At 43.5% G+C, this 21406-nt stretch overlaps 2 long non-coding RNA genes across 2 annotated transcripts; one reads left to right on the forward strand and one right to left on the reverse strand.

Moving 5' to 3' along the window:
* Positions 1–333: 333 nt before the first annotated feature.
* LOC109282806 (uncharacterized) lies at positions 334–4822 on the forward strand. The gene is made up of 3 exons (XR_002089817.2): positions 334–2539; positions 3067–3151; positions 4101–4822. It is a non-coding gene; the product is annotated as an uncharacterized LOC109282806 (long non-coding RNA).
* A 2914-nt stretch (positions 4823–7736) lies between these two features.
* LOC132251211 (uncharacterized) lies at positions 7737–18142 on the reverse strand. Its single transcript, XR_009463116.1, has 2 exons — positions 12062–18142; positions 7737–8083 (listed from the first exon to the last, which is right to left on the reverse strand). It is a non-coding gene; the product is annotated as an uncharacterized LOC132251211 (long non-coding RNA).
* Between the last annotated feature and the right edge of the window lie 3264 nt (positions 18143–21406).

The following is a 21406-nucleotide window of genomic DNA, read 5'->3' on the forward strand; positions in this document are numbered from 1 at the left end:
GTGATCTAGCGCGGGGGACCGGGAAGCAGTACAGCTGGGCTGCCTCCCGCCCCTGGCATGATGTAGTGCGGGACACCAGAAGCAACCTAGCTGGGCTGCCTTCCACCCTGGTGCTGGGGATGGGAAGTCAGCCCAGCTGGGCTGACTTCCCAACCTCAGCGAAACTCGAAATAGTGTCAAAACAGTCTTTCTGTTTCAATGGAACAGAAAGGAACAGCTGTTTCGACTCAAAATGAAATTTGATATGAAACATTGTTCTGGTGAACCATCGAAACTCAAGGCAAAATGGAATGGTGCCATTTTGCACAGCCCTAATGAATATTACTATATCAGAGAGACATAACTGGGCAGTTCTGCACCCTGGATAGTGGCCCATGAAATGGTAGCACATCAGGACCAGAAGTGTAATGGCTGTTATTTTTGCCTCCCAACTCAGTGCCCAGAGCTGGTGTCCCAATCATCCCTTTAGCTATGCTATTGCTATATCATGATATTAAATGACCTTGTCATTACAAGTCAATTTACCATAAAGCACTTATGCAAAAATAGATTGAAAAGTGTAATGCACTCATGATGTTTTTTGGGCAAATGAAAATAAAGCACAGAAAACCTGATTCAAAAAGGGGTTGAGCATTTTAATTCTAGGCTAGCAAGGCACTTAAGCACACGCTTAACTTTAAACTCAAAAATAGATTAATTAACCAACTTAAGTGCACAGTTCAATACTTTGCTAGACTGGAGCCAAAGTACAAGTTCCTTGCAGAATTAAGCCCAGAATTCAGGAAATACAAAGTTTAACTTTACAAGTTAGGTCAACAATGGTCAATTGCTTCTGCCTGAATTGAAGTGTCATATTTGACCCAGTGATTCTTCGGTGTATTTTAGCTCTGTTAATGTATTGCCTAGTTTCTGAGAAAGCTGCCAGAAATGTAAGTTCTGTATTGTTTCAAAAGAACTTGTCAGCACGATGAAAATCGCATTTCTTTTATGCTTTACTGTCAGCTTAAGTTTTGTTCAGCTGTTTTCATTTGTTTGATTTTGAGAAAGGGAACAATCTATGCAAAGTATTAAGCCAGCCTCTAGATGCATTATTATTTGCTATAACCACACTTCAGCAAAACAGTCAATAGAAAGGTCAAATCCCCAGATCACTGCTGAGTAATTAAGTTGTTGAATATTTTGGGTGCTCACAGTCATAAAGCAAGCTTTTACATGATGCACTTTCTAATAAGAATATTAAATGTGCACACTGCAGCATGTTGAAATGATTTGGGACTCCAGTGCAAATATAGTCCCCTTAAGAAGGTGCTGTTTTATCATGTATATGTTTTGGTTGGTTCATCATCTTTAGGATTTTTTTTTAAAAGGTACTCCTTGCATCAATTTTTTCCCTTTGTGTTTACCAGGGTCTCACTGAATCAATTTTGGTAATTGACTCTCAGCAGATTCAATACATTGCAGCCTTCCTAAGTGTCATATTGTGGGTGGTCCATTTTATTTTGAGTATCTCTAGCCAAATGTGAATAGAAAACAGCTTTTTGTTCTGCAGTTTTGGACTTTAAACTTAAATACCTACCAGAATGTAATCATCCCCACACAACCCACTGCCAATAAATAACCTATTATGCTATCCAGTGTTCCAGCTGAATAGAAGCACTTTTCTTCAGCAGTGAGTTCAACTGGAAGCATTCAAGCAAAATAATGGATCATCTTTTTTTTCACGTGAAATGAGTTAGGTATTTTACTAGAAAGGGAAACTATTTTTGTGAAAATACAGTAGAAGTTATTTCTATCTTATTTCCATGTTTGGTGTGTATGAGTGAAAGCAAAATATGGTCTAGGGTCCTTTTACGTGTGCTGGGACAGAATATAGTGGTTTTGAGGTTAAGACAGTGATGTATTTATTATTATTATTATTATTATTATTATTATTGCTTTCTACTAATTCCTAGGGAAGTCAAGGGAAGTTTAGCTATTCACTGTACAAGCATGTAATAAAGAAGAGTTCCAGTCCCTCCTTGCTCACAACCTACATGCTAGATAGAGTGAAACAGAGGGATGCCTACACATGGACATTTAATATTAGCCCAATTTAAGGCTCATTAAGGGCATGCATCTACACACCTTAATTGCAAATTGAGGCTGATCCCACCCAAATTTGATACTGCATAAAGCAAGTATCAAATTTAGGCACGATTAATTAAGGCACCTTAACACACATGCAGCTGTGTTAATGCACGTTAATGCAGGGACTTTAGTGCTGGGTCTGCCCAACCACTAGGTGGCCAGCCAGAGCCCATCCCCAAGGCTCCTGGCTGGACACCTCTCCCCCTCTAGGGCTGGACTGCTTTCTGGCAGCTCCCAGCTGCAGAATATAAAAGCCTCCAGCCATTTTCTGCTTTGGGGCACATAGTACAGGGAGCCTGAAGGAGCCAGTGCTATCTGCAGGAGCCCACCATGCCCTGTGTGCCCCTCTGGATAGGACCCAGGCAGTCTCTGCCTGTCCTGTCCCCTAGTTGGACCTACTTCTTGGCCACAGGTGAGTGTTACAAAGGGCTGCAGCCTGCTGAGTCCATTGCCCAGACAGGAAGGCCAGCACCTGCTCCCTACTGCTCCTCATCGCCAGCTCTGTCTCTTTGCAGGTACTGTGGTGAAGCACCTCTGTCATGTGGCTCACAGTCTCTACCCATGCCCCAATTCTGGGTGCTACTGGCAGCCTCCAGGGCCAGCATTGCAGGAACAGCTGTGCGGGGGCTCAGAGACCCACCAGGGGTGGCCTACTATTACCTGTACCCTGCCCTGATGCCTCTGGTGATGTGTCACCGGAGGAGGGGACCTCAGGCCTTCAGCACCCTGCCCCATCCACCTTCCTGGCTGCTGCATCCACTGGCAACTTGAGGAGTTCTTCTGAGTCATTGCCTCAACCTCAGCCCAACCCCACACTCCACCACAAAGAGTGGACAGCCAAACCACCACTGGCCTTCAGCTCCTTCCTTGGGGGGGGGGGGCAGGAGCGGGGTGGGAGCTAGAGGGCCTGGCCAGATGCTGACCTGCTTCACACTGCAGGTCATGGACATTGGGTGCAGCTGGACACCATAGCTGATGGAGAGCCCCATGCTAAGCGGCCAGCCTTGCCAGCCCTGGACACATGGTAAGTCCTGCATTGGGGGAGGGCCCTTCCAGTCCTCAGCCTTCACCAGTCTGTGCCCCTGCTCCCTGATCCCTGCCCAGCCCGCTCACACTCCCCTAGCCTCAGGTCTCCACAGTAGCATGCAGAGAGGCAGGACGCAGTTCAACATTTTAGTGAGCAGCCCATGTCCCTGCAGCTGGGTGTGCACAGGCCTCTCACATGCTAAAGAAGGCATTGATGCATTGATGCTAGTGGCAATATCATCCTCGGCAGCAGAGAGCAGGGACATAATGCTGCCACAGGTAGCCCTCTAGGTGGTGCTGGAGGTTGTGGGACAGCCTGGGCATGCCCCCCATCATAGCTCAGGATCCTAAGCCAGGAATGCAGGTGTTCCTGGGGCACCAGCAGGATCAGCAGCAGCAGGGCATAGTGGCTCAGGCAACCCTCTGGCTGCACAAAGAGCTCATTGTACACTGTCCAGGGCACATGAAGGGGCATGCATAGGATGCAGTGACGGCATGGGAGGGAGTCAGCTATGAGGCACCTCCCTGATGAGGCCCCCAGAGAGGAAGGCAGGGGTATGGCCAGCCCCTTGCCCCAGTTTTCCAGGAGCCCTGTGCACTCCAAGCCCAGTCACCATGGGCTGGGCATCAGTGCAGCAGAGTGGTTGGCCTGCAGGTGGGGGGGGGGCGGGGAGTGGGGTCTGGAGCTTTGGCACGTGGCCTGGCCGGCCTACCCTAAGAAGGGGGCAGGGGAGGCAGGCTGCTGGTGGCCACCACCCAGTGGCCTGCTGTCCCCAGGGGAGCAAGTGGGGCTGGGGGGCTTGGGTGGTGGTTGCCTGGGCCCCTGGGCACCCATGCATGGCCAACCTCTGATCTGAGACGGGGCAGCACAGGGTCCCTGGTGCAGAGCATCTTTCTCTGAAATGTTGTAAACACACACAAAAGGCTTCTGTCTCTTGCCTCTGCAGGGCCACCACCCACTGCTGGAGCTGCCCACCTGCTGTTGGAGCTGCTCACTCACTGCTGGAGCTGCCCAGATGTGCTGGCTGCACCACCAGTGCATTAGGGACTGGACCCTCTTGCTCCAGTGGCTCGTGGAGGTGGTGGAGAACTGGGTAGCACAGGAACAGGTGCAGCAGCAGGTGCAGGAGGCACAGGAGCTAGCCTGGCAGGAGGAAGATGTTGCCTGGGAGACTGCCTGGGAGGAGGCATGGGTCGGGGTGCAGCAGGAATACTGGGGCCAGCTGGGGGCTCTGGAGCAGCTCCAGAAGTATGGAGCTGCTCCAGCAGCAGCTGGCCAGCCAGGACAGGCTATTGGAGGCCATTTCCAGGCTTCCCCCCAAACTTCCCCAGCCCTGGCCATGCTGGGCCCCTGGATTCCACCCACTGCTCTGCAACAGGCTCCCCACCTGGGCCTTGAAGGAGGGCCTCTACCACCTCCTGCCCATAGGAGCCCCTGGCTTTTATCATGGCTCCCAGACCCACCCAGGAAATGTCCATGGCCAGGATGCTGGCTGTCTGCCACTGGGCTTTGCACCCTAGGCACCCTTACCACACAGCCCCCCACTCTGCAACTCAGAGAAAGACAGAGACTTTTTCACACAGTTTTCAGTTTGGGAGGAGGGTTTTTTTTTATTGTTGGTTGGTGGGGATGGAGGTGGAGGGGATCTGTGTGTTGGGAAGGCTGAGGAGAGGAGGCTGTATTGGTTGAGAGGGTAGGTGAGGGGTTGTGAGGGGAATAAAGGTTTTCATACCAAACATGTGCATGTCCTGGAGTGATGTTGGAGGGTGTGCTGGGGGTGTGTGGGCGGCGGGGCAAGTGGGTGTTGGCAGGGATGGCTGGGCACATCTCCATGTCTTGGTGCTCCAGGTGGGGCTAGAGTTGGCACAGCTGGTTTTCAAAGGTGGCCCGGGTGATCCAGAGTGTATCAACCCACTGGTTGTCATCCCATTCCTGCAGCATAGCAGGCCCAGAGGTAGTGAGGATGGTAGGACAAGAGGGTGATGGGTGTCCTGGAGCCTGTGGTCACCATGTCTGGTGGCAGCAGCTGTGCAGTGGTGGGGGCCCCAGAAGGCTACGTACCAGTCATCCAGCAGGCAGCCAGAGTGGGTGGGGAAGGTGGGTGGCACAGGATGGCCAGAATGGTGGGGGGCAAGAAGGACAGCTACAGCATCCCTGAGGAGTGGAGGACCCTGTCCCTGGATGCAAAGGCCAGGAGCTGGGGCAGCCAGGACTGGGGAGTGCAGCTGCAGCAGGAGCAGGGCAGGCATGTGCTGCCTGTGTTTCAGCCACTCTGCTGCTCTGACACAGGAAGCGTTAGCCTAGAGGTTACAGTGAGGCGGGTATGCTTTCAAGATGGCTGCCAAGTAGTGGTCACTGGCTCTGCCTTCAGCATGGATGCCAAGTTCTTGCAACCATGTGTCCAGAGGCTGGAGCTCCCCCCGGTGGCCACAGGGCTGGAGTGATTTGGAAATAAAGTTAATCCCAAATCCCACCACGAGTAGACACCTGACAAAAATGCTTAATGCATATTAGCATAAGGCACATTACATTTAAGCACACTTATATTCACATGTAGATACACCCAGGTAGATTAAATCGACAAATGGGAGAGAGAGAAAACTGGGGTATGAGCTAATAATATATATTCCAAGAAGAAATGTAGCTAAAAGCAGAAGTCTTAACTAGCTGCTTCCTCAATCATAGACTAACCAAAATATGTATGTATGTGTGTGTGTGTAGAAAAAGCTTTCATGAACCCAAGTTCATTTCATCACTATCTGAATTCTGCCTCTCCCCTCACACACAAACACCCCACCCATTCAAATATTTAGATGGACAAATTGTTTTTCTTGCTTTCTTCTGAAAATACCATCAAAATAAAGTTAGGCATCAGCTTCTAGTATGAAAGAATCCTATTTGAGTCCACCAAAAGCGTTCAACCTCTTGAGGCTTTTCTGTCTTTTTTATTATACATCAGAGTTATAATGCAGTGCTACCTCCTTTCTCATAAACACACAACTCTAATTTATGACTTCCTAGGGAGACATAGAAATGTGGATGAAAGTTAAATCTTGCTTCACTAACAAACTGTTTTGCATTGTGTTTTTCTTATCAAAAAAGAATAAAATTTGGCACATTGCACACAAACAAATGCTCTTCTGGGTGGGAGTTTACCTAGAGGTTAAAGCAAAGGACCATGAATCAGCAAAGGCCTCCAGGTTTCTAGTTCAGTTTCATATGCTGATTCATGGTGTGATCTTGCATAATTAACTTTATATCTTTGGCACTCACTTTCCCCACTTGTCAAGTGGGAATAATAACACCTCATAGGGGCAAAAGAGAAGTCATAAAAGCTCTCTATCTTGCCTAAGGAGGATTCTCTGGTATAGGCCCTGTGGGAGACAGCCATAAAGCTATACTCCAGGGACTTAAGTAAATCTAGTTTAAGGGGTTTCAAGAAAGACACATCCTACTTGAATTATTAATGACTTTACTTGGTTGAATTATTGTGCTTAGACCACTTATGTTGAAGTGGGAGAGGATCTCTCTTGACTTCTTACTCCCTTTAGTGTTGTATTAGAGACTCAGCCTTCATCTGCCAACAGCACCACCCTGGTCCCAGCCAATGCACACAACTTCCTGGTGGGGCTGTTCTCACTGCTGCTGCAGCCACCCAGGTACTGCTCAACTATTCCTGCTTCTGAAAATTTTATTTGTACAGCCCTTGACAGCTCACCAAAACTCATTATGTGGCCCACCAGCCAAAATCATTGCCGGCCTCTAAGGTAAGCACTCATTTCCCCATCCATGCTTCCCTATGCTGCCCAGGGTGCCAACATGTTGTTGACTCTGACCCAAGGAATTGCCCTTGGTTTCCTCCCTCCTGGCGGAAGGCTATGACCAACAAGTTATGGGCTCCTCTAGGCTTGGTCACTCTCACTGTATTCAGTTAGACCTGTTCCACTTTGTATAAATTAATTGAAACAGAATTTGGCTTCATTTGAAGTGAGTACCAATTGACTTTTCTGGGATGGAATGTGTATTTGAATCTCTCTGGCTCTCTGATTATCTCTACTTTGTCATTTGAAAGCCCTGGTTTCATCCCATCATAGAATGGAAGATTTCTGAAATCTCAAAAACTTTTTCATTTTAGAAAAACTGTTTCCCATCTAGCTCTAGTATAAACTAGTATACAAGATAGAGAACCAGGCCCTTAGTATATAATGTATAATTCTTGTTACTATTACATAGACAGCCCACTTAAACTTATTAACATTTGGTCCCTATGCCCAGTAATAAAATCCAGTCTGAGCAGTTTGGGTGAACCGTATATTTCTGAAATGTAAAGGTCCCTTTTTTTAAAAAGATGTGTCCAAGTGTATGAGAGCTTAGATCAGGTTTCCTAGATGTCACGTTCAAGTGGCTCTCTCTTAAGAAGTGATTCATTAAGAGACATAGTATAAATTTTCAATGGTAGACATAGAAAGTATGTCATGTAAAAATGTGTTTAGCCTATGTGAATTGAACAGGAAGGTTTTAAAATCTGAGGGATAGAATTCTTTGTCTTTTAGTGACGGATCATTGACACATTGAACAAAACAGTTTCATACCACTTTAATACCGTTTTTGCCACAGTCCAAAACCACCTTCAGAAGCTGTATGCATACAGTGCCTGATCCAAAACCACTGAAGTCAAGAGTAGGTCACTGATTGATTTCAATGGGCTCTCTGTTATGTGAAAATATGTTGTAATGTCAGGCTTTAAATTAAATATAAACTACTTTTTTCCAGTTTAATTAAAGTGGTTATGGGGCAGTACTCACTGACAGCATCCAAACACATGGTGACATGCAGCAAATAATACTACATACTCAGATTAAGTTTGCATTCTTCAGGAGCCTTCAAGCCCATGAAATATGTTTTCCATGTATCTCTTGTATTTGAATCCTGTTAAAATGGCAAAAACAAATAACCATCAATGGAGTGCTGTCTGTAACAAAAAACTGCAACCTTGAGACTAGAATGTAATTTCTCAAGAAGGGATCCTGGAACCATATTTCATATATGCAGCTTTTTGAGCTGTCCCACTGTTTGGGCACAACAGCACTGGAAAGTGTCTTTTACAGCAATATAAATCATCATTAGATAACTGGTCTCTTAGTCTAGCAAAGAAAACTTTGTTTTCTGAGAAATGCTGTAGAACTACTGTAAATAAATCAAAAGAAATTCTCATAATTCAATTCAGGGTTATCATTTAAAAAAGAATCTGGTTAGGGTAAAAGCTACAAATTTGTGACTGTGTCAAGAGGTTGGCATTCACACTTGCTGCCCTAGTTAAAATGCTTGAAAAAACAACTTCACAATAACTGAGACAGCTACATCATAGGATTATAGTCAAGCCAAATTTAAGAACTTCTTGGCTTGGGAGTTGTAAGATTTAGGAGTTTTCCACCAAGGTTTTCCATCCTTGCTAAACACAAGTGGTGGATACTATGGAGACACAAACTGCATACAGTTTTGGTTCCCTGGAAAGCTTTTTTCTCGTTTAAAGATTTGTTGGTAAATAAAATTTAAGGTATATATGAATGATCCTTCTCCTACTGTTAATATTATTAATGGAACTTTGTTACAAAGCACATTAGTGTGATTTAAACATATGCTTAAAGTTAAGTGTTTGATTTATGGAGCTGAAGACCTAACAGTTACATAATAGATGTCCTATATATCATAGGCCAAGACTGTCCAACTGGTGGCTCACAGGCTACATGTATTTCACAAAAGGTTGATTTGCAGCCCCCTGGCTTCTGCCTGGTTGCTGCTCCCTCATCACTGCCTGCAGCAGCAGCCACAGGCTCTGGGCTTTCCCTCCAGCTTCATTTCTTGTGCCTGCCTCGAAGGCTGGTGTTGTACACTGGAGTCCATGGCACAGTTCCATAGAGAAGTCTGCAGCTGGTGAGTTGAGGGAAGAGGGAGTTCGTTGAAGTGCCTGCCCGCACATGGTGAAGCAATAGGCAAGGGGTCCCTTGCCCATGCACATGATGGAGCAGGGAAAGGGGATGCCCATTAGGGCTGTGAGAAGCTTCGGTATTTGATTTGGAGGAGATCTGGCTTGATTCAGAGACTGAATCTCCAAATCAGAATCAAATCGGGAGACAAATTAAAAGCTCCAAATTGATTCAAAGCGTCTGAATCGATTCGGAAAAAGATTCAGAGAAGATTTGGTGATTTGGCCATAGACTAAACAGGTAGCTGACACAGCTGCCTCCAGCTGGTAAGTCCATTAGGGTTGGAGGAGGTAGGGAGGGAGGGATTGGGGTTAGGACAAGCTGCCCAGGGGCAGGCAGGGGATGTGGGACTCAGGGAGGGGCAAGGCGTGGGATGTGGGTGCTGCAGCGTTCGAAGTGGAGGCTCTGCCCTGCTGCTGCTTGCCCAATGGGGGTAAGGGTGGGTGGGATGTGGGCATGGCTTGTTCTGGGTGGAAGGGGACAAGCAGCAACAGGGCATAGCCCCTGCTCCCAGCACTGCTGCACCCACATCCCGTACCCCCTCTGTGCCGGCTGGCAAGTGATGACAGCACCCGCCCCCCTGCACTGCTTGCTCTGGCTGGGCAAGCAGTGGCAGGACGTAGCCCCCATTCTCAGTGCTGCCGTGCCCGCATCCCGTACCCCCGCCCCAAGCTAATTGGGAAGTGGCAGCAGTGCCTGCCCTCCCGCTCCTGCTGACAAGTGGCGGCAGCGCAGAGTCCCCACTCCCAGCACTGATGTAGGCACAGCACCACTGGGAGCGGGGGCTATGCCCTGCTGCTGCTTGCCCAGCCAGTGCAGGGGGCAGGGTGGGTGCGATGTAGACATGGTTTACTCCAGGTGGAAGGGGGCAAGTGGCAGCAGGGCATAGCCCCCACTCCCAGTGCTGCCGTGCCCGCATCAATGATGGGAGCAGGGGCTCTGCCCTGCTGCCACTTGCCAGCCGGTACAGGGGGGCACAGGATGTGGGTGTGGCAGAGCTGGGAGTGGGGGCTATGCCCTGCTGCCACTTGCCCTTTTCCACCTGGAGCGAGCCATGCCAACATCCCACCTCCCCTGCCCCAGCTGGGCAAGCAGCATCAGCAGGGTAGAGCCCCCACTCCAAATGCTGCCATACCCGCAAGACCATGCTCCCTGCACCCCTTCCCAAGTCCCGCACTCCCTGCTTCGGCTGGGCTGCTTGTCCTAGCCCCAACCCTAATCCCTCGTTCCCCCAGCCCCAACAGACTTACCAGAAACTCATGTTTGGTTGACCTTCCAGAAAAGTATCCTGTTTTGATCTGCAGACATCAAGAGGTAGAGAATCCATCACTTCCCTTAGTACTTGTCCTAACAGCTAATCATCTACACTGTTGGGAATTTGTGCCTTCTTTCCTTTTTAAAACTTGTCTAGATTTTCTTCCAGCCATTGTTTCTTATTATGCCTTTCTCTAGTGCACTGAAGAGCCCTTTACTACCCTGCATTTTATCCTCTCTGTCGGTATTTGGCCACTTGAGTTAAGTCTCCTTTTAGTCTTCTTTTTGATAAACTAAACAGATTGAAAGGCTGAAACTCCTATTTCAATTTTATGTACCTAATTGACTCTTATGTAGTCACCTAACTACAATTTCTGGCACTTCCACAGGTTTTAGATTTTATTTCCCCCTGGAAGCAGAAAGTGACAGCCTGATAACTGACAGGAGGAGGAGACCAGCCATCCTTCAACCCAAATGTCTAGTAGTTAGGACACTTGGCCAATAATCCTCCTCACCTGCAAGCATTTGAACCTGCATCCCCATGGCACAATAAAGTGCCCTAACCACCCACAGTCTAGGCTTTAGTTGCCATAGGGCCCTCCATCTCTCTTCTTGGAGCTGGTCTTTTGTTCAGGCAGAGGGAGTGGATCAGTGAAGTGGACAGTATTTCAGAAGGAAGGGAATCCTGACATCTGGTTGTTACTCTGAATGGCTTTTCTGCACTTTGCATTTAGTATTGATTAGCTACAAGTAGTGAAACATCAAGGGATAGTAAAGAACATTCATCCACTGCTTAACATGGGTCCCCTGAGCTGGAGTCCTAGAAGACAGGGGTAGCCTGGTTTCCCCTTGACTCTTCTCCCCACCCCTGAGGAAAAGGAAGTGAGGGGCTTGGCGGTAAAGGGACTAAGAATTAGCGAATCCCAGATTAGGGAGAGGTTTAAGTCTTGGTATATTGTTCTGGACTCTGGGGTAAGATCTTGACTTTCATTACCATTAGGAAATAGAAGGGGGTGCAGATGACTAAAGGACTGCTGTGCTTGACTTGGCTCTCAGATGTGCAGTAAAACTGAAGGAGTTTTCTTTTTGATATGGATTTATAACTCAGCTCTTCTTAGAAAGAACTCCTTGTCTCTATTCATGCACTTATGTCCAGACTTTTCCCGCTGATGAGCCCCACCCATAATCTTCCTAGCCCTATTTGAAACCCGTTAGTCCTGCTAGCAGCTCCAGATAAACTAATCTTCACTTGAGACTATTAGTCCCACTGCCTGAAGCATGTTATCCTGTTTTAACAGTGCCCATATACTATTGCCCAATATTCCACAAAATCAAAACCTTTGGCTGTGCACAGTCATGAAGTCAACAGTTCAGCTCACATATTTTATTTTCCTCCTTTTCCTTGTTTTGGGGATTGGAAGGATATCTGAGAAACATCACTTGGACTTTCCCCTTTTTCAACTGTCTTCCAAGATCCAGAAATATTCTATAATCTATGTCTTCCCATATGATGCTGTGTCTTTTTTTTCTGTGTATATGTGTAGAGATGAGTCAGTGATATCATAATTCTACCTGATCTTACTGCAAACATTTTGTACTTTTGTTCCCAGGTCCATATCTTCTCTATCCTCTCAATATGGAGTGACAGAATGTGTTGCTTTCCTACCTTCTTAAGACTGATTTTGAAGAATGTCCTTCACTAGTTGCTTTCTTCATATTGTAATAATGGCTCAGGTATGTCCTTTGTAGCTCTATGTTCCACTCTTTTAGTTCCTTGGTATTTGATCTGTTGAATTTTAGCAGGTAGTTGAGCATGGGTTTCCTGAATCTCAGTCCTGGACTTAAAACATCATGAGAATTTAGGTGCATGCTTTAAATAATTGATTAGTCTTTTATTAGCTCTAACCCAATAGGAATATGCAACACAATCAAGAAAAATAAATACCTCTACCTAGACTGAAATATGGTCCAAATATTTAAGTTTTCTGCTGAATTAAGGTGGAAACAGAGCTGTATGAATCACCAGCCATTTTCTCTTACTTCCATGGGGCCAAATCCAGTGTTCTTTTACAGGAAATTAAACCTCTGAGCAGGTTTTGACTCAAGGACTTCAATGCAAGCTGGGTGCTTGACTGTAAATGAGGAAAGAATTTAGTTCACATTCTATATATGTCCCTGTTGTACTATTTCTGGTGGGTTTTGTGTCGTATTGTGGCCAAATTTAAATTTATGTCAATCAAAAGGTTTACATTGGTGTGGCTGAGGCTAGAATCTATTTAAATTAGGAAACAATCCTCCTTGGTCTTGTTAATAATCATGTTTTTATTGTTACCTAGGGAAAAACTAAATCAGGGTCTTTTTGTGCCTGGCCCTGTACAAATACAGAATACTAGAGAATTCTTGCCTCAGAGAACTTACAATTGAAAAAGTAAAGATAGATACAGGGAAGATAATACCCATGGATGTTTTGCTGATACCCCAGATAGTCAAATGCAGGAGCAGATCCTTGGCAGGGGTGAGAAGCATAGGGGAAAGGGGGGAAGGGTGAAGTGATACAATTATACCACCTCTTTGAGAAGTTTACAATCAACCACCTGACAGTACCAGCAGCATTTCCATTCAGGGAGCAGTGACCCAAATCGATTGACCACATGGTTATTATAATCTACATGGTTCTTTCTAAACTCTTAATTGCACAGGTGTTAATGACCCTTTCTCCTTTTTTAATGGTCTTGATGTTCAGCTAATTGAGCTACCCCTTCTTCTGCAGTTCTGCTGTCTGTTAGTCCCTGGTAATGTAGCTCGTATTTCATGCTCCTGATGACTGTTTTAACTAGAGCCATTAACTCTGGTGTGGAAATAACTTTCAGTAAGGAATTGGATGCACTGTCAAGATGCCTAAGTTTTGTTTTATGAATATGAAAAAGAGATGTCCATTGAATTCCAGTGACTGCAGGACTAATGAAACAACATATTGTGATAATTTTTGCATAGTTTGTCGTGATTTTTAATGCATAATATATGATTTAATTTTATAACTTAATAAAAATGCACATTGTGTTATATGTGATGATGCACCCTAACAACTACAACGCTCCCTTTTCAAATCCCTAGATCCACCCATGGTCATTTACATTGCATATTTAATTTTATTTCTGTCTCTTGACTTGATACTAAGGGGTCATGGAAGAAGGAGAGATACATGTGAGGTTTCTAAAAAGTATTGCTTTCAAAATATTCTCTGCTGGTATATTTAATCGATTAGCACTTTAATGAACAAAGACAAGACACTTCTTTGAGATTCCTCTGGAAGAGAAAAAAGTAAACTAAAATAGGTACTCAGAAGAGAGGCAAAATCAACTCAACATATTTTCATTATCACTAATTGAGGAAACTACAAATCAATAACTGCCGGAGGGTATACTAAATATTTTCCTGCTGTCACAGGAAGCTGTCAACTGTGTAGCACAGCTGACAAGACTGTGCTAGCCAAATCAAAGCAGCATATTCTGTGCATGTCAGAAATGTTTTTTTTAAGAATAGTTTATCAGCCCATCTTACTTAATACTTCAGAACAAGTAAAGAGTATAGGTTTTTGTCCTAACAAGCTTATAATAACATGGATTCCATGAATCTTTCAGCAGGATTGTCCTGTGAATAAAATATGAAGTAACGTAGGGAAAGCAGTAGGCGAAAACTAATCCACAAGCTATCATTCAAAATTCTCATACTGCAAGAATGTATTTGTGTGTTGGATCAGAAAAAAAAATCTCAAACCCATTTAAACTGTGGTTCCGGATATTATTCCAATGGATTCAGATCCCCTGAACTTTTATAGCATTTGACTCTATTCTGTACTTAGTCTGTGCTTGCTTTTTTATAGTCGCAGCGATCTTTATGCATAGTTTAGTGTCTCTCATCTTGAGATCTAGGCTTTTAGATAAGTAGCATATTTTAATGGAGGGTCTCTGTAGTATGATTCTTCCAGGGGTCTTCATTAGAACTGTGTAAAAAGGTTGGCGTGAAAATTAAAGCCATGTGACTTTCCCACAGGATCTTGTTATAAATCTGTATTTTAGCACAAATTTATAGAAAAAAGCATGGATGTGAAATTGTATCCAGTTTTGAGCAGGATGAGTCAACGACTTTGTGTATTTTATATAACAGAAGTTCAATATAAGCGTAGAAACAGTCTTGGGAACAGGACCAGAACCCAAGATTATCGCCCCTCGACTTCTTGCTCTTACTTTCAGTCTCTAGAGTAATGCCCCTTCTTCACAGTGATTCTTTAATTCTCTTCCGCACAGAGGCAAGGATTCAACCTTCTGGGGAGTACATCCTGTATAAGTCAGCAGAATAATTCCCAACCAGGGTGCCATGACACTCTGGGGTGCTTTGAGACCAGTTCAACTACCATTGATCCTTTCAACTACCATCCCAGGGTACAACACAATGTTATCACTGTAAGGTGTGCAAGCATAATTCACAAGATAAACCCAGAGGTTTGAAATAGGAATGAATAGTGTCATTCTGACGTGTTGTGGTCTTCCTGAGTTCTTTGCAACCAAAGAATTACTCTATATTATTTTTCTGTAATAAAAACAAACAGTGAAAACTGAGATTTGGCATTTTCTATGGGGTGCCTTGCCTTTAAGGAGGAATGACTCAAGTCCAAGGAGGGATGCCTTACATCTAAAAGGGCTGAGAACCACTGGGCTGGCCCGTGGTATCAGTTTAGGACTTAAAACTTAGTGAGAATTTAGGTGCATGATTTAGATAACTCTGCAGATGCCTCAGTACCACAGCATTAATCCCCAATTATATTAAAGAACTAGCTTGTGGAAGTATTCCTTATACAAGGGAAAGATGCTACAAAATCAAAATAAATGAACAATTAATTTTTTTTCTAGTTCTTTGGTAATTTCCTGCCTGGTTACAAATTTCTCTAAATTCACTGTGTTTCTCCCTACTGAACACAACTATTTTTAGCTCACATTTGACCTAAACACTTTATAATTGCTAATCTTACTGTTAGATACCACAGTACATTCTCAGCTATGCATATACACATCCATTTTATTGACCTCTTTGTTCCAGGCTATTAAACACTGCTGCTGTTAGTGACAAGTAGAAAACAGCCTGAATGGAAATGGGGGAAAAGTGTACCTAGCACTTTATGCATGATGTGGCAACTGAATACAGCCAATACATAATTCGGAATTGCCAAGTCCAAATATTTGAAAATCATGAGCCAGGCCTCCAAAATTCATGGAGATGGCTTTAAAAATCATGAGACTGTTTAAAAAGCAAAACATGTTGGGTTCTCTTTCTTTGCCTTCTGGTTTCTGAACCTTTAAGATGCACTTGCTTTACATTTTCAACTTTTTCTTCCTCGTCATTATGGCTAAATTTAATTTTAAAAATGAAAGCTGAAATACTCATGCAGTCCCTTCATTCCAGAACCTGAAAGGCTAAGAAGAGCTCCAAATAACATGAAACTTGCAATTAGCTCATAAAAGATTACAGTGATGCTAATGGGGACCGCCTTTGTGAATGTCACAGACAGGGAAATAATAATTTATCTGCATAGCATATAAATTTGACTGTGTTGAGTATTTCTGAAGGGGCACAAGGTGATTGTGATGTCTGAGGTCATATGCAGCTCTCTGAACTAGCTCTCTTGTAGGTAGCAGTGTGGGGAGAATAGCAGCACCTACAAAGCTGTTTCTGGACTCTTCTCCTCAGACGAGCAAGAGACCGTAGGCAAAGGGAGAAAGTTTGCAGATGTAGTTTTGACTCATTTTATGGCCAGATTTCTTCCCCTGGAAAACCAGCTTGTGGCACTGTCTCTCCTCCAAACACTGACAAATTAAATGATTTGTAACTTCTCTCATGTGGACCTGCCTCCAACAGTTTAGAGCTTAATTCAGCTGCACCCATATTCAATATGCATGATAAATGCAACAGAAGCATATATCATGCATATTGAATGATGTTTGTAATTTGTTTTTTGTTACCTGTGGATTCATCAAAACAATTTACTAAACTCCTGCCTAAAAAGTACATGACAAAGGTATGAAACATGCAGGAATATCTTATGAAACAAGTAAGAATGATCAGCAGGGAAAAAAATGCTCATTAGAAACAGTGGTGCGTGTGTGAACTGTGTGAATTCAAAAGGTTAAAACATAATCCCTGAAAAATTGGTCATTTCCAGTAGTTAATGACCTGCTAGTCTGTTAACCATCAGGAAAGGAAGCCAAGGGCAGTTAACACTTTAAGAAACACAGTTGTTGCTAACAATAGTAATGAGCCATATCTTGGGCTTGTAATACGCTATAGAAGAGTGACATAATGAGCGCGGTGTGACAAAACAGAATAATCACAAAGAATTAAGACAAAATACTGAGTTATTCTAGGAAAGAAATCCAGAAGTTATATGCTAAAATACATATGAGGCAAACAAAAAGACTGAACTCAGTTAGGAGACAGACTACCATTGATCCTTTCCTCCACAGCTGTATACGGTCCTTCCCAAAAGCAAAGGGAGTGTGAAGCTGCAGGTGCAACAAGGAACATACAATCCCACGTAGATTTTTTCACCTAAGACTGTTAAGGATGTAAATTATTAATATAACAAATATCACGTCATCTACTCAGACTAATTTCTCTACATAGCTTTGAAGGTTGCGAGTACCAGGGAAGACCGGCTTTGCACAGAACGGGCAGAGGAGTCCTGGGAACAGATTACAGTAGTGCTCCCAGTCAGAACAAAGATTAGGAAGAGGTTTACAGTTAGCGCTGCCCTTCTACCAAACTGCAACAAACATGACCTCTATTCAGCTTAGGATCAAGTGTTGTGAAAGGACGGGCATTTTGCCACAGACGTTGTAAGGCAGTTGAACAAAAGCAGATAAAAAGAGATTGTAGGCAAAGGGAGAGGAAATGGGTGGAGATTAAATTTAATCAGAAAGCACTCACTGAGTGGTTTGATCACAGAGGGGAAATTAATAATGATCAGATCAAGGACCTAACTGCTTGTGCATGAGTGGGAAGTGAATTTTTAGGTGACAATATGCAATTTATGGCATACCAAAAAAATCCCAGTGAAAACTGATGTCACCAGATGTTTATACAGGGTCCTTTTTTATTTCTCTAAAAGATCCCAGGAGGTCTTTCTTTGGCTGCACTTCTTCCATGTCAATCAATTGTATCTTGTATTTTGCCAAATCAAAATCAGTAATATATTTCTAATTGTTATAACGCATCTAAGCACTTCTGCAGCCATTTGCAAAATAAATACTTGAAAAAAAGACAACCAAAAAAGCCCAAAGTGTCTTGGTCCCTGGTTGGTTTCAGACTTTGCCTTTGCAGCCACAGAAAAAGTGAATGGCAGTCAAGCTATCCACTAAGATGATACTGTCTGCTCCACCATTGGGTGGTGGCCCATGCTGATTACTGTGCACAAAAAGTACCTTGGATGATTTCAGTAGTCAAAGGCTAGGGTAGATTTCTGTACATTGAATATTTAGAAGTTAGAAAGACAATTCTATGACTGCCTAATTTATAGGGTTTTGGAAATTTTTTCCTCTACTTTCATCCCATATAGGATTTTTTTTTCACCAGAGTTCAAAGACTACCCTGGGCTCTGCTGTCTTTGTGATTTATATCTGTCTCCTCATTTCTAAACTGTCATACTCTTTGCTTTTAACCCTGAACAAACTTCATGACTTTAGTTTGGGGGTCCTCCAAAAGAGCTCTGCAAAATGTAGGAAGTAGATTTCCCTGGCTTTCACAAAAAACAGCTGATTTTTTTTCTGTGATAGGAGACAAGGCATTGTTTTTCAGAACAAAAACAGCAACTTTCAAAACTTATTTAAAAAGTTTTTTGCAGGGGGTGAGTAGTGAAGGGAAACTAATTTTTTCTCTAATTGCAAACTGAACTAGAAAAGCAATTTTAATTTACCCTGTAGTATAGAAATTAGCATTTAGTGAAGAACAAAGCATACTTTTTTCTGACTGTGTCTCTGTATAACTGCTTGTTCTTCAATTTGTCATTCTGTGATTGTGGAAAGTTACAACTCCAGACATGGAAAAAGTAACAATATTTAGAGTGCTTGTAATGCATTCCAGCTTCATTGCTTCAGAGTTCATTACAAGAGGCTTATGCATAAATGAACAATTATCAAATCTAATAAAAAATAAATATTTAACTGACACTACTAGAACTGGGTCCAGTTCCACCCTCAGTTACCTATGTGTAGCTCCCATTGAGGTTAGTAAGTAGCACCTGAAGGAAAAGTGGTCCATAAAAACGAGAGGAAAATCCACAGTGGATAATAAGCTGGCCACATAAGTTGAACACAGCCATTAATATTTAAAAAATCCTGATATTTCTGGTAAGAACTATGCACCTATTTAATCAGGGCAATCTACTATATTGCAAGTATATCACGTCCAATTATTAGGTGCTTTTAGAGCTAGTCCACATATTTTTTAATAAAATCCTTTTCCTCACAAAATACCCTTTTTCAAAATAAAAGTGATGCTTATTACCATGCTTCACATTTCTATGACTTTTCATAATGATTTACTTTCTTTTAGAAAGGACTAGAGATAAAAGCAAAAGAAAAGGAAATAGATTAAATATATATATAAATATTCTAACCTCCTGCTTCCCTTCTTGCCCCACAAAGCCCTTCCATAAATAGTCCAGCAGAATAATAGTCCAGCAGAATGAAAGAAAATTTGGAAATGCTTCACCAAACTGTTTTTCAGGGTTTTTTACCCAGCTACAGTTAGTCTGCATCCTCAGAGCTTCTGCTGCTGCTGCTTTCTGCTTCTGCTACAAGTTTTCCATTGGCGCAGTAAACGCACTGACTGGTTGCATAGTAGGGCTGTGCGAAGTGGAACCTTCCAAATCAATTTGGAGAGATTCGGGGAGATTTGGACATAGACACAGCTTTACATGTTTTTTTACATACCTCTAGGTACCAGGCAGCTCATGAATGCTGTAATGCTGGGGCGCATGGAGTGTCCCACAAAAGCGTGGAGGGCTCCCCGGCTCACTCAGCAGCAGACCCGGAAGTGGACCAGAAGCACTTCCAGTCCATTTTTGGGTCTGTTTGGGGAGTGCGCCGGGGGGGCCCCCTAGTGCCTGTCTCAGCGACTGGTGCTTCCTGGGTCTAGGGGGTATCCAGGGTCCCCCTGAAGCTAATCACTGAGCCAGGGTGGCATGGGGAGCCCCCCTCGTCCCCCCCTCGCTCCTCAGCAAACCCAGAAGTGAACCAGAACTACTTCTGGTCCACTTCCAGGTTCGCCACCAAGCACGTGGAGGGCCCCCCTGCACTACTGTTGGACGCTTCATGTGCCCCAGCATCACAGCAATCACAAGCTGCACCTGCTACCTCAAGGTATGTAGAAAAAAACATTTAAAGCTGTGTCTGTGTCCAAATTGCTGATTCTCCAAATCAGCACTGAATCTTTAGATTCAGATTCGGCCAAATCGAATCGAGTCAGGGACGGAGATCCGAATCAACGAATCAAATCACTGTCCCTGATTCAGGCCGAATCCAAATCTGAATCAAATAGGGCCCGCTTTGCACACCCCTATTGCATAGGCCTCTGTTTAATGGGTATTTGGGGCCTTCTAGAAGAGGCCAATAGGATAGTATTTAGAAATCAGGAAGAGGGTAGTTTCAAGATGAAAAAAATGGAGATGAATTTTCTGTAGTAAGCTGGTCATTGTTTGTTTGGACTGCTTTATTATGGAAGAGAAGACTGTTGAGCTGGGTTGTGAAACAGATAATGGATTACTCATATTTCTTCCTTGAAAGACCTTACTTAAAGTATAGTCATTTCCACTTCTTCCTGGCAAACAATTTTGTTAAAATAAAGAGCATACCTTTTTCCTTCCTTCTTCCTTTCCCTCCTTCCTCATCTCCCCACTTGCCCCCTGGAAAGGGAAGGGAAGGGCAGGGAAGAGAAAGGAAGGGAAGGGAAAAGAGCACAAAAACCCAGGCAGGAGATACAGAAATACCCTGATCTTTTTGAGCCAAGCATCAGCTGAAACTAAGATGAATGTATATGATCTCAGCTGACCTCTGAATTATGGTGACCCTAACAGAGAGAGAGATAAGTGAAACTGATGTAAGGAAAACATGAATGCCATTATCTCAGAAAGAGCGGACTGACTGTTTGAAGATCGGTGTGCATATCCTGGTGGATAGCCACAAATAATCAGTGACAGAACTTAGTTTAAGATGCATCTTTTGATTTAGCAGCCCACGTATGTAGTGTTATGGTCTCCCTCTATGTAATTTTAGAATCTCCCTCCTCACCTTCTTACTGATCTCTGTGTAATTAGGGTTTCAGACTTTATGTAGGAAAAAAAAGTTTGGAAAAACAGAACAATATAACCCATTCTCTAGAACCAATTCATTTTTAAAATATGAGAGAATTTACTGTTTTATTCCCAAATGTCTCTATGAATAGAAGCAGTAGTAATTATACTACAGTGTCTTAGAGGGCCCAAGCGAGTGTCTATTTTATCAATATCAGCACCTAAATAAAAAATCAATATCTGATGTTCAAGAATATCTGCATCAGTGGCTACTCTGATCAACTCCATAGTGGTTTCAAATGTAAAAAACACAAACACATTCCTAAAAAATTGTAGAAGTTAACTGGATAGGAGATTACCTTACATTTTAACACTTGTCTCTCAGCCTAGATGGCAGGGGTCCAGCTTTAAATAGAAAGCTGTTTAGTGCTCATTAATTGAGTACTAAAATATATACTTGTATTAATGTGACTCCAAATGTTACATGAAATCACATTCTCAACAGCTGAAATATATTGCTTCATTAGGTCTCATTGATTTCTATATTTTTACACGCAGTGAAATATTCTAATGCTAAGCTAAACAGAATTATGTTCAAGTTTTACAAGATTCCAGAATTAGTTCCACTGCATGACATGTTTTAAGAGATGGAAAAACACAGCATGCAAC

This window comes from Alligator mississippiensis, chromosome 6, assembly GCF_030867095.1.
Source record: "Alligator mississippiensis isolate rAllMis1 chromosome 6, rAllMis1, whole genome shotgun sequence".
NCBI lineage: Eukaryota > Metazoa > Chordata > Crocodylia > Alligatoridae > Alligator > Alligator mississippiensis.